Here is a 12,884-nt window from a genome sequence, read left to right on the forward strand (position 1 = left end):
GGAACCACTGCCCTACAGGACACAGCAATAGCCACTGTATAGGATACAGCTGTACAAGATAAAGCTGGTGCCACTGCCTTGCCATGCAGGGATTTAGGTACGACTGGGCTGTAATTAGAGGAATCACTCTCTTCTTGGGCTGTTAATGACATTGAAGTACTTATTGAGATTGGAATCATTTTTATACATGCAAGGCTCATTTTTGTTTCCATTAAACCAAAGTTGTCATTGATACTGCAGAAGTACACTTAAGGTGACATTATTTCTGTTGTAGGTAAACATTTGCCATAGTGAAAAGTTTACAGAAGGAGATGACACTCTGCATGATGTTGGGTTCTTCGATCTCATTTGTTGCCTTTTCAAAAACATCAAGCTCTTTCAGCAGGTCCACAGCCTTTTGGTTTTAAATATCTTCATCTTTCAGCATCTCTAATTAAGAAGATGCTCTTAAGCATCCTCATAAAGCAATGTCTCAGACGACAGCTTTAATCCAAATAACTTTAAACAGCAAAATACCAGTTACCCAAAGATCGAAGAATTGTTATTTCGCTGAGGATATAGGACTTATATCAAAACCAAACATGTGAGGAACCACAATTCATTTCCTGGCATAAGTGGGAACAAACTTTTCTCTGGAAAATTGTTTAAGGGTCCAATCCTATGCTTACCTTCTGATGTTGTTGCACCTCTTCTGCTGGTGCTGCCTGCCATAAAGCAGTCACTGCCAGTCATAAAATGTTCTCCGGCAGTGCGTTACTCAGTACATTGCTGGGGGCACTGGTGGGAAGGCTGGCATCTTTCTGCCTGCGTTGTTGGTTCTCCCACCAGAGCAGGTAAGTCATTAGGAGAAGCTGGAGGGGTGGAGGGAAGGTGGAACAAAGGTCCTTCTAAGGTTTGGAGATGACTTCCATGGTCTTCAAAGACCTTCTAAGGCCTTAAAATGTCACTTCTTGTTTTGTGAAAAACAGAAAGTGATGTTCCAAGGCCTCCTGATGGCCATAAAAGGCCTCAGAACACCCTCCAGATCAGGGGTGCTCAATACGTCGATCGCAATCGACCGGTCGATTGCGAGGCAAAATGAGTCGATCGCAGGCTTCTCTCCCGTCCACGCATCCCTGGGAGTGAGCCCCGTTGACTCTACTGGGGCTGACTTACCTTTCCCCTGTTTTTGCACTGGTATGTATGGAGATCCCCCCCCCCCAACTTCCATCTGTTGGTTCTGTGTGCAAGGGGTTTTGCACTGGTCTTGCTGTGATGTCTATATAGAGATCTTCCCTCCCCCACACCTTTCCCCTGTTTTTGCACTGGTCTGTATAGAGATCTGCTCCCCCCCACTTGTATTGGAATCGAGGAAGATCTGGTGAGGAGGTAGATGTGGTGTCAGCAGTGGCCCCTTTAAGGGTAAGGCCTGGGTATCCAGCAGAGTGTGCTGCACAGCTGCAGCCACTTGAAGGCAATAGGGCCCTCAGGGATATAAGAGCACCTGAGGCAGGAAGGGCTCCATTTATTTATGTGAGTCAGCCTTTTCCTACATGAAGATCATTAAGTCCACCATGACTGATGAACATTTGGAAGTGTGCTTGAGGCTGGCTGTCAGCAGCTACTGTCCGGACTATGCATCCTTGGCTGATTCACTTCAGTGCAAGTCATCAAAGTAAACTCAAGTAATTACAAAAAATGTTTATAGTTAATTATGTTGTGTTGTGCAATATTGGCTCATGCGGTTATGCAAGGTACACCAACATACATTGTACACATAAATGTTATACGTTATGATTGTGCGAACATTGTAAAAAAACTCTGGTAGATCTCCGGGCCTTGCTGGGTTTCAAAGTAGCTCTCGAGCCAAAAAAGTGTGAGCACGCCTGCTCCAGATGCATCCTCATGTTTGGCTGCCCAGGGTTCTGTGACCCATCTACACTACTGGTACTTGGTTTTCTACTGTTGTATCTGAAGGCAGGTTACAATCCGTTCCCTGTAAAAATTCAGGAAAGCAGCGGATATCCTGGAGAAGGGTTTGCAAACTGCAATAAATTGGATGTGGGCTGACAAGCCAAAATGAAATCCAGACAAAACCAAATAGTTTGTGCTCAGTAAGAATGTTTATCCTTGGGTAGAGCCAACCTCAGTGGGGTTGCATTGCCTTTGAAGGAGCAAGGTATACTGATATAGCAACACCAGTATTATTGCAATCATATATAATAGTATAAACAACATACCTATGATTCTATCTGCAAACCAGTTATCAGACTAGTGGTGCTCTAGGATTCTTCCTCCAGGCAAACTGACCGCTGTAGTGGGCATTTGTCCATGTTACAGTGGTGATTTGTGGTTGCAGTAGTGTAAGGGGGCTGTTTTCATATCAAGACGGATGGAACTGTGCATAGAGTTGCTTGTCTTGTGTCCTTCTCTGTCACAACCCTCTCTTTCCTTGTCAGCTGTATTGCCATGCAACAGTGCAGTAGCGCTTATGTAGTTGTATGTTCTTAAAATCACTGCTTCGCTTGACATTCTGACATTGACATTCCAGCAGGGCTCTTCTTACTTTCCAGCACTGGTGTAAGTCATGATGCAACACTGATACTACAGCATGTTTTCCTAGCGCTGCGTGCTTTTGTGCTTTGCACAGTAGACCCACAGGATAAAGCTGAATTGGGTGAGCCAATTTTGCCTGTGTGGACCCCAACACATGTTAGAAGCAACCCTAGTTTAGAAGTAATTTTGATCAAAATGGCAGTGCCATCAAAATGAAGATATATAGCCAGATATATCATGCAGCCCAATCCTTTTGGAGTGCTCAGGAATTGGTTCCTGACTTACAGCAGCTGTAGAACACATTCCAACAGCGTGCAAGACTGTGTACTACTGAAACCTCGGTGGACAGGCTGAAGTGGTCCCATGTACAGCAATTGTTGAGGAATAACAACAACAACAACAACTGGTATTTATATACCACCTTCCTTTCATCATTGGATTGCTCCTTTGACTTTAATAGGAAGGCCTGCTTATGCAGGTAGTTCAGCAGAGGAGATAGAACAGGGCAAGGGGAGGGTGGAATTGGTCAGGGGGAGGTATGATGGAAGCTGGAGGAAGTAACATCTGGCACAGGTGATGCTCTCCTCTCTGATGACAGCTGGCATGCTCTTTTTATCTCCTTGGACTTGAGTCAGCTAAAGAACTGGCACAGGTCCGAGGAGACCCATAGGAGACCATGGCACAGTGGTGTATGATAAATAGAACTTTGCTCTACTTTCCTCTCCCATCACATTATGGCAGGCCTTCCCCTTGCAGAATACAGCAAAAGCCTCCCTGGCATGGCTGCATTGGTGAGGGAGGGATAGGATAGGGCTGGGCCGTTAGACTTCTTTATATTATTCCTACATTTTAGTAAACACTCTATCATCTAATTGTCTTCTATGATCAAACAAAAACCATTGAGGTCTGACTCTTTTTTTTTTTTTTTTGACTAAGCCTATTAAAATTTATCTTCCAGCTCTTAAAAAATCTTTGACATTAATTGTAGTTAAGGACACAGCTGAAAAAACAGTTTCAAACAGAAGTATAAGTTTTGCTCATCCTTTTCCGCTGAAGGCAAACATTTAAAATTTGTCGAAATATTTCTTCCCCTTAATATCCTCGTGAATTGAAAAAGTCTTTTTCAGGCCTGAAGCCTCATTAGACTGGTTTGAATTCTGTGGGTCGTACAGTTTCAAATTTAATAGCACACCACGCCAAAAACAATAATGATACGGTTATAACAAAAAATTATAGTGCGCTCTTAAACAGGCAGGCTGAAAAATAATATTGGGAAGGCATTATTCAGTTGGGCAGATTTTCAAAAATGTTTTGATCCACAATTTTGTGAGTCTTAAGTCACCAGTCGTAGTATTTTGCTCAACATGTTATGCTGAAATAGGAGGGCAAATATTCTCTCATAAATTAATTACATTATTTATCACTCCATAGTGAACCAGGAATTTGTTACCATCACAGTGATATATCATGGCAGATCAACATCTGTTAACTGTAGGCAGCTATAACCAGTAGGAGCCATTGCCAAGTTGGGAAGTGATTTGTTTATTGTGTATTCTATCATGGCTACCACTTGTATGGCTATGTGTGAAAATGGGGTCTTACAACTTAACATTCTCAGGGTGCAATCCTAGCTTGCTCTGGAATAGGCAGGCCAGCGTGCCTGCGTTATATCCAGCGCAGGTTTCAGGCAGCCAGAAGCACAGCCAGGGGCAAGGGGAAATGTTTCCCCTTACCCCGGGGAGAGCCACTGCAGTTCCAATGGGGCTACTTGGATCTGCACCACCTCCAGAGGTGGCGCAAATCCGAGCAGCCTGGGACTGCCCTGGGCTGCCCAGGAACAGGGGTCAGGATCAGTCATAACTGCTGGGTCATGGTTCCGCCTCCCGCTCCCTGCCCACCTGCCCCTTTGAATGCCTGCAGCCCACCCTCCCCTCGCCCGAAACACCTCCCTCCTGTTTCCTCCCTGCCCTGCTGATGCCCCTCCCCAGACCTCCATGCCAGCCTGGAAAGGCTGGCACAAACTTACCCCACTGTGGCTGGATCCAGCATAGGGAGGCTGACGCAAGTCCCTTACGTCGACCTCCCTGCAGTTGCATCATTGCAAAAGTGCTTCACGGCACTTGGATGCCACATTGACAATGCACTTTCGCAACGACGTTGGGTCCGCACAAGGGACTTGTGTTGGCTCAACTCGACTTTAGGATTCGGCCCTAAAGGCCAAATCTTATGTGTGCCACCCGCTGACAGTGCACCTCCTGTGTGTTGCTATCACTGCCCCAGATGGAAGGGGTTGATTACACAGCATCTTCAGTACTTGCCATGTGCCCCCCCATAACTATGCTATTGGTGAAGACTTTCATGCAGAGCTGCTGCCTGTAACACTGACCTTTGGACTTTGCCTGTTGCTTTATAAGTGTTTCTAGATATGGAGAGATGTAAGCATGTCATTTATTCTGTTTGCATTCTGTTTCTAGAGAATATTAACTCTGCTTTTGTTTTCTCAATAAATGCCTGCTGCTTTCCCCCTTTGATGCCTTTCTTGCTTTTGAATAGAAAAAGAACCTTTGCCTTTTGACAAGACCAGCAGTACCCAGAAATATTTAATTTATTTACTAAAGACCAGGAAGTGATTTTATAATGTTTCCCAAAGGAGCATTTACAGCTCAATCCAATGTCTAGTATCTCAGAAATAAGTCCCTTTGTGTTCAATGGGGCTTACTCCCAAGAACATGTCTGAAACCTCTGAGTTTTAGAGAGAGCCTGTCTCTGAATGCCAGATGCAAGGGAGTGGCAGCAGGAGACAGGTATGTTGTTGTCTTGAATGCTCCCTGTGTCATGTGGTGGGACATTGTGAGGAACAAAAAGCTGGACCAGATGGGCCCTTGGCCTGATCCAGATGGGCCCTTGGCCTGATGTTCTGATACATATAGGATTGCAGCCTTAGGCCCCAATCCTATACAACTAATGGCGCAATCCAAACCCGTGCTGGAGCAAGCAAGCCAGGAGGCTTGCGCTGCATCCAACGTGGGTTTCTGGCCAGCAGCAGCTCAGCTAAAGGCAAGGGGAAACTTTTCCCCTTACCCCTGGGTAAGGGCTGCTTGCCCCAATGGGTCTCCTCAGACCTGCGCTACCTCTGGAGGTAGCGCAAGTCCGAGGAGAGCGGAGCGGCTTGAAGCCGCTCTGTTCTCCCCAGGGATGGGGGTTGAGATCTGGCATAACCGCCAGGCCCCAGCCCCGCCTCCAGCTCCCCGCATGCCCGTCCCCAGGGCCACCCATCGCCCGCCCTCCCCCCGCCCAGAAATGCCCCCCTCCTGCCTCCTCCCCGCTCCCCATGCCTACTTTTGCCGCTTGTGTCGGCACAGGTGTGCCGACACAAGCAGCGGCAAGGAAGATGCCGCGGAGGCTTTTACCGGCCTCCACATGTCGGTGCATCTACATGCACCGACGTGGCTTCCTCCCACAGAGGCGCAAACGTGCTTTATGGCATGTTTGCAACCCTCCTCTGCCGGCCCAAGGGACTTGAGCCGGCATAAGGCGCAGTTAGGACTGCGCCCTAACTAACTTTCTGGAAGCACAAATTCCTTTATGGCAGCGTGAAAGCCAGGTCACTGTCTCATGCTGCCAGGCTACTTCTTAAGCCTGTTACAACAACAACAACCAGTATTTATATACCGCTTTTCAACAAAAGTTCACAAAGCGGTTTACAGAGAAAATCAAATATCTAATGGCTCCCTGTCCCAAAAGGGCTCACAATCTAAAACTTGCTTTAAGGCACTTGCTTTAAGGCAAATAATGGAGTAATTATTTTAACAAGCGTGTAAAGAGGGAAAAACCCACTCATGTAAGGTCGACTAAGAGGTTTATGAACTGCAGAGAAGCATGATTAATATGGCAGAAGGAGAGAAACATGTTTCACATCTAGCGTTGTTCGAGGAGGCCCAATTGGTGGCCAAAAGACTTATCCAGTGTAGTAAGTAAATATTTTTACTTACCTCTAGTTGGTCTTCTGGTCCCCTTCCATTGGACACAGCACACACTGTATCAGCTTGGCAACATGGTGGACAATAGTAGGGAACAGGATTGGACAGTTTGTGATTTAGCATGACAATGGGCAGTGTTTATTTGTGTATTTATTTATACGTATGTATGTATGTACTTACATAGATATGTACACACACACACACACACACACACATACATACATACATACTTACAGCTTTCCTAAAAACCCAAAGTGACCCTGCACATGCCTGATCTCATCTGATCTTGGAAGCTAAGCAGGGTAAGGCCTGGTTAGTACTTGGATGGGAGACCGCTTGGGAATACCAGGTGCTGTAGGCTTCTACCATAGTCTTTCAAGACTGAAGGTTACCAACCAAAGTGACGTAAAAACCCAAAGTGTGTCATAATGAGCTCCTTCACTTCCAAATTTACCCTGACACCACTAGTGAGTGTACCTGTCTGTAACTGCATGGGGCCAGTCTGCGCTATAAACTATCATCCATTGTCTTCAATGAATTTGGAGAAGTTTTTAAGTGAAGTTAGGCTGATACACATTCAGTTGGTTCAACTGACATGAACAATGAGCATCTGAATAGTGGAACTGCTTTTCCAAGGGCCTAAGTGAGCAATTGTTAACCAGTCCACACCTACTAGTGCAGTGTTTCTCAAACAGTGTTTCTCAAACCCACTAGGTGGGTGGTGAGCCCATTTCAGGTGGGTCGTGTAACACCTAGCTCAGCCGCCATTAAAAATACAGAGCTGAAAATGCAGGGTACAGAGCTGCTGGGCGGGGTGGGCTGCCAGTGTGAGAGAGGCCTGATGCTTTGCCCTGGTGATAAGACAGTCTGATCTTGGAAGCTAAGCAGGGTCAGGCCTGGTTAGTACTTGGATGGGAGACTGCTTGGGAGTACCGGGTGCTGTAGGCCTATACCATAGTCTTTCGAGACTGAAGGTTGCCAACCATGTGTGATTGGAGAAGGATCCAGTTCTGTTTTCTTTGACTTCTAAGCTGTAACGTTTGAATTTAGAGCTATGCAAAATAACAGCATGAGTACGTTGTATAATGGGACTTTTGGCTGATCACAGGTTAGGTTTGAAGCCTAAATTGATGATGTCACTTCCAGCCATGACATCACTTCCAGGTTTTGACATCACTTCTGGTGGTTTTCTGGCAGATTGTCAAAAAGTGGGTCCTGGTGATAAAAGTTTGAGAACCTCTGTACTAGAAGAACAAATCAATCTTACTGAGTGCTGTTAAATCATGATTCTATGTGCTGAAGTATTGCCAAAACCGTGACAGAATTATAAAACCTATCCAAAAATAAAATGTAAATGAACTCTTCGAAAGTTAAATATGTCTATTCTTCAGAAAGCCATTCTGTGGCTAATATATTGTACAGCAAGCTCAATTTATCTTCCTTCTTGGGCAGTATACAAAATTACCACTAAATGACTTACAATATTAATCTTGATTTCAGGAAGAAAAATACATGAAAATAGCTATTAAAACTGTACTTCCCAAAATGGTGGTGTAGAGAGCTCACTGAGGAAAAAATTATTCTTAATGTGCTTTGCAGCAGTATTGTGTGAAAAAAAAAATGATTTAATTCTCATGCCATGGCGGTAAAAAAAATTAATTGACTTTGTCAGCAATTCACAAACTAGAACATTTCATGTCACTTGTGAATTGTTCCATTCCACATTAATTAAGCAACTTTCTTTACAGGCCATTTAGGATAACTTGCTAACAGTTTGATAGATATTGAAAGCAATAGACCAGGGTTTGCCAAGTGTGGGTTGTGACCCACTGGTGGGTCTCAAGTTCATGTGTGGTGGTTTGCAACCTGGACCCTCTCGTCTTCCCCTGGGAGTGTTTGGATCCAAATGCCAATTTCGAAAGGAGGGGTTCCAATCCAGTGATGTTGCTGGCCAGAATGACTTACTGGGCACCTCCAGAGGCTTCTTCCAGGTCACACCGGACTTGCAAACTCCTCATCCTCTGTAGGCCTCAGGCCCGCAGAAGTGTCCAAAAGTGACTTCCTGGATTTCGGAGGCAACTTCCAGTTCAACCAGAAGTAGCTTTGGATGCTTTTGCAAGCCATTCTGAGACCCATGGAGGAAAATAGAATGGGTTGCCGGACCGGCGCAACCCAGAAGAGGCCTCCAGAGGCACTGGGTAAGTTATTTTGGCCAGCATTGTGACCTACTATGGAGGACGAGGTGAGTCATGGCACTTGAAAGATTGGGAACAGCTGCAGCCACTGAAGTATGGATATATACCTATTTGTGTATGACTCAGGGGAGGTTAGTGGGGAGGGAGAGAGGATTCTCTAAACTCCATGGGAATCTTTTCTTGCACTGACTGCAGCAGGCAGGAGGAGGAAAATCATGGCCAAGGATGATGAATTACTCCATGCCTTTTGCATATTTTCCTTTGTGATCTAACAATCTGTTATATGAAAGTTCAAGGTGTTTGTTGTTCTTGGCTGTGGAAAAGCCTGTCAGTGAGTGCAGGCAGACAGTTTGCAAATGTTCATTCAAAAGAAACAGCTATTATTTGTAATACACCGGGAGATAGTTAAACAAAATCATCCTTCAAAAACTTGCTTAGATAGTAGGCCTAAAAGGGAAGGAAAATAATTACTGTTGATGTAATGTCAGAACTTTACTTGTTAACTGTCTGCTCTTTGATCGTGCATGGAAGTGACAGCAATCTGTAACACAAACTCGATGTGGGGATTATTGTTGTACATATTAATGTGGGATCTGAGAAAGTCATTAGTTTGATGGAATCACGGCCCAATCCTAATGAGGATCTACACTGGCGGAATGCACTTTCTATGGTGCATGGTTTCAATGTGCTGTAAAGTGCTTTGTGACAGCGCAAGGCCCCAGGTGTGCTGGTAGGAAAGCCAGAGCCTCCCCGCACACACCGTTGGAGCGACAGGGGCCTGCAGGGGCAGGTAAGTCTAGCACAAAGGTCAGGTGGGGCAGAGAAAAGCAGGGTTGTTTATGCCAATAAAGGTTAAAAAAAGGGAGGGGGTTGAATAGGGCTGCAGTGGGGTGAGCGGATCATGGTTGGGAGAGGGCGGAACTGGTGGTGCCATCTCCAACCCCCCTTCTTGGGCCTGATCCACCTGCACAGGTCAACTCAGACTTGTGCCATCAATTTCTCTGACACATGTTGACCTGTTGCAGCTGCTGTGATTTACTCCAGGGCAAGGGGACAAATATCTGCTCACCACACATTGACATCCAGCAGCAAAAATATCCCCTATGGTATGCAGCATAGCTTGTGCCAGCGCAGTGCAGAGATTTAGGTTGGACTGGGCCGTTATTCTGGTACAGTGTCTGTTTATAATTTACAGCCCAATCTCCTGCCAGTCCATAGCTTGCAGTGTTGCTAATGGCGGGGGGGGGGGGGGTGACCAGATGGCCTGGGAGAGGTAAGTGGAAATATTTTATACTTACCCTCTGTAGTTCCACCTGACCGTCAATGGATCTCTTCAGACCGACACCAGCTCTTTTGCGGCACAAGTCTGAAGAGAGCCAGAGGGGCGGGTCTGGACCTGGAAAAGGGGAAGGGATCTGGCACACTCTGCTGCCACTAAAATCTACCCCTCCCACCCCCAAACATATTTCTATTCCACACTGCCCCAATCTTCTCTTGAACAACCCTTGACTTGCCCCAGCCACCACTTTATCCAGCCCAGTGCAGCCTGGGTGGGCCATTGGCAGGTACGTGGAACCTCCAGACATTTGTGCTGGCAGCTCCAGAGCGCCCAATGGTGGATTGCCTTTTGCACCATCATAACTAGACTTATGGCAGCAGATCTCAAGATCCACTACTGTAGGAATAAGATAGGACTGAGCAGTTAGACATGTATGTGGCAGGAGTAGAGATAATGGGATAATTAATCAACATATTCACACTTTTGACGGCCAAACGGAAAAGGTTTTCCAAATTAGAAATCTCACTTCAGGGAAATAGATCAGAGAGGGAAATTTTTCTCATGGAGACCTGTTTTGGTCAACCCATTTTAGCACTTGCACTTTCATAAATATATTGTTATTGGTTACCATGTTCTGTTGGAAGCTGTGTTTTTGTCAGGAGCGGGAAGCTGTGGTGTCACTAGGGTTGATATCACCTGGTGCAGGAAGCCAGCATGTCACCCCCACGATGGACTTCCTCCCAGGTAGTGGGCAGGGCAACTCCCCAAAGGTGGGTGCACTGATGTACCATTGCCCCACTCCTGCTGGTTTTTTGGCTATAACCTTTAATAGAATAGAGACATTTCAAAGCGGTTTGTTTCATTGCATTCCGCATGAAATTACACATCAAAAGCTATATAACATGATGGTATTATTCCTGATTTTAACTATTTTGGCCAGTAGTGGTGTCACCTTCATGCACATCACCTGGTGTGGCCCACATCCCCCTGATGACACCACTGGTTGGAAGACATGGGACTCAGCTGGGATCCTTTTGTTCTCAGTCAACCATTTGTGTATAGCAGAGATGACCAAACTTGCTAAGAGCCACATATGATAAACTTCAGATGTTTGAGAGCCACAAGAATGATGCTTATAGCCACAATATTTAAACTGCATAAATTCTTATTTTTATGCACCTTGGATATTAAACATGTTTTAAGTCCAGAGGACTTTCAGTTTATATTCAATAAATAATGATAAAGCTTGAAAAATTTCTTATTTACCTTTTATATTAATTGTGGTGCAAAAGGGAGCTCAGCCAACATATTTCTGCCAGCTGCACATTACGTATCAAAGAGCCGCATGTCACTTGCGAGTCGCAGTTTGGCCGTTCCTGATATATAGCACACTTGAAAGGAGGTGTTTGGAACAGTTTGCAAAATAATCATAAGAACGCAAAGTCATATTGAGGTGTCCTAGGATGCGTGACATGAACTCCTGTATGACCTTGACACATCATGAGTCTAGAGGCAATTAATGTGCCTTATTAAAATGTTTGAACAAGGAATGCAATCTTCACATAACTGATTCTGGTGTTGTCCTGTAATAATAATAATAATAACTTTATTTATACCCCGCCCTTCTCCCCAAAGGGACCCAGGGCAGCTTACAACGGTTAAAAACAGATTAAAACACGATTTAGCAAGCAAATAAAAACATAATAACACATTGACAGATATGATAAAAACAGTAGTCAGGTAAAAAGTCAGGTAAAAAAGAGCATATAGCAGCAGATCATAAGGAATCAGGCCAGTAAAAAATACTAAAAGATGTAGAAAAGATGTTAAAAAGGCCATGAGCTCAGAAGGCTTGTTTAAACAGAAGGGTCTTCAGGCCTTGCCGAAAAGTCTCAAGAGAGGGAGCCATTCTCAAGTCAAGGGGAAGGGAGTTCCGTAACGTTGGTGCCACTACTGAGAAGGCCCTGAGAAGGTCCTGTAGCACAGAATTTCTCCTGATTATGGGTCAGTTCAAGCAAATCCATTGGCCTTATGTGGGAAGGTATCACGGGCACACATGTTTCATCCCCCACATGCCATCCTGCTGTCACTTCATAGGATGGGGGAGTGGGGTCAGATAAACTAGACCCCAATTTGGGGGGGGATGCCATGGGAAAAACAGGTGCCATGCTCCACTCCTGGATGATTAGTATAGACTGATCAGAGGATCAAACCAACCAACCAGATTTCAGCTTAAAGTTTTATTCTAGAACAGTAGTGTAGCTGGGGAGGGGAATGGTAAGTACTGTAGGTGTAGTAATGTGCCATGTAAGCATCCTCTCTCACTTGCCATTGGAGCCATACTGGGCAACAATGGCAATGCGCACGAAATGCCATTTGGTTTGGTGAACACCTGCACATTGCCTTCACTGCCCGGAATGGCTCTGACAACAAGTGGGCAGGACTGCTTACGCAGTGGATTGCGGCACCTGCAGTACTTACTATTTTACCCCCCTTCTAGCTATGCTACTGTTCTAGAACACATTATCCAAGCAGCTGTACTACTATGTAGAAGGTAATTCTTGAAAGCAGTCATAATATCTCCAAACATTCATGTCAAGGGTATTTTATTATACCTATTTATTTAGCCTGCATTCATTTAGAATGTTTGGTGAATGCTGCATATTCAACAACATGATTGACACATCAAAAGGAACAGATGGCAAGAGTAGCAGTTTAGAATACTTACCTTCTTCTGTGAAAAGAGAAGATGCAAGTGGAAGTATTTGAGGTGCTTCTGTATCATGCCAATTGTTTTGATATAAAATGGGAAAGGAAAATCATCCCAGAGATAAGATGGGTGATTTTAGTTAAGGAGTTCTCTAAGGTAGTGGTTCTCAATCTTTTAGCACCAGG

Source organism: Tiliqua scincoides, chromosome 7, assembly GCF_035046505.1.
Source record: "Tiliqua scincoides isolate rTilSci1 chromosome 7, rTilSci1.hap2, whole genome shotgun sequence".
Classification (NCBI taxonomy): Eukaryota; Metazoa; Chordata; class Lepidosauria; order Squamata; family Scincidae; genus Tiliqua; species Tiliqua scincoides.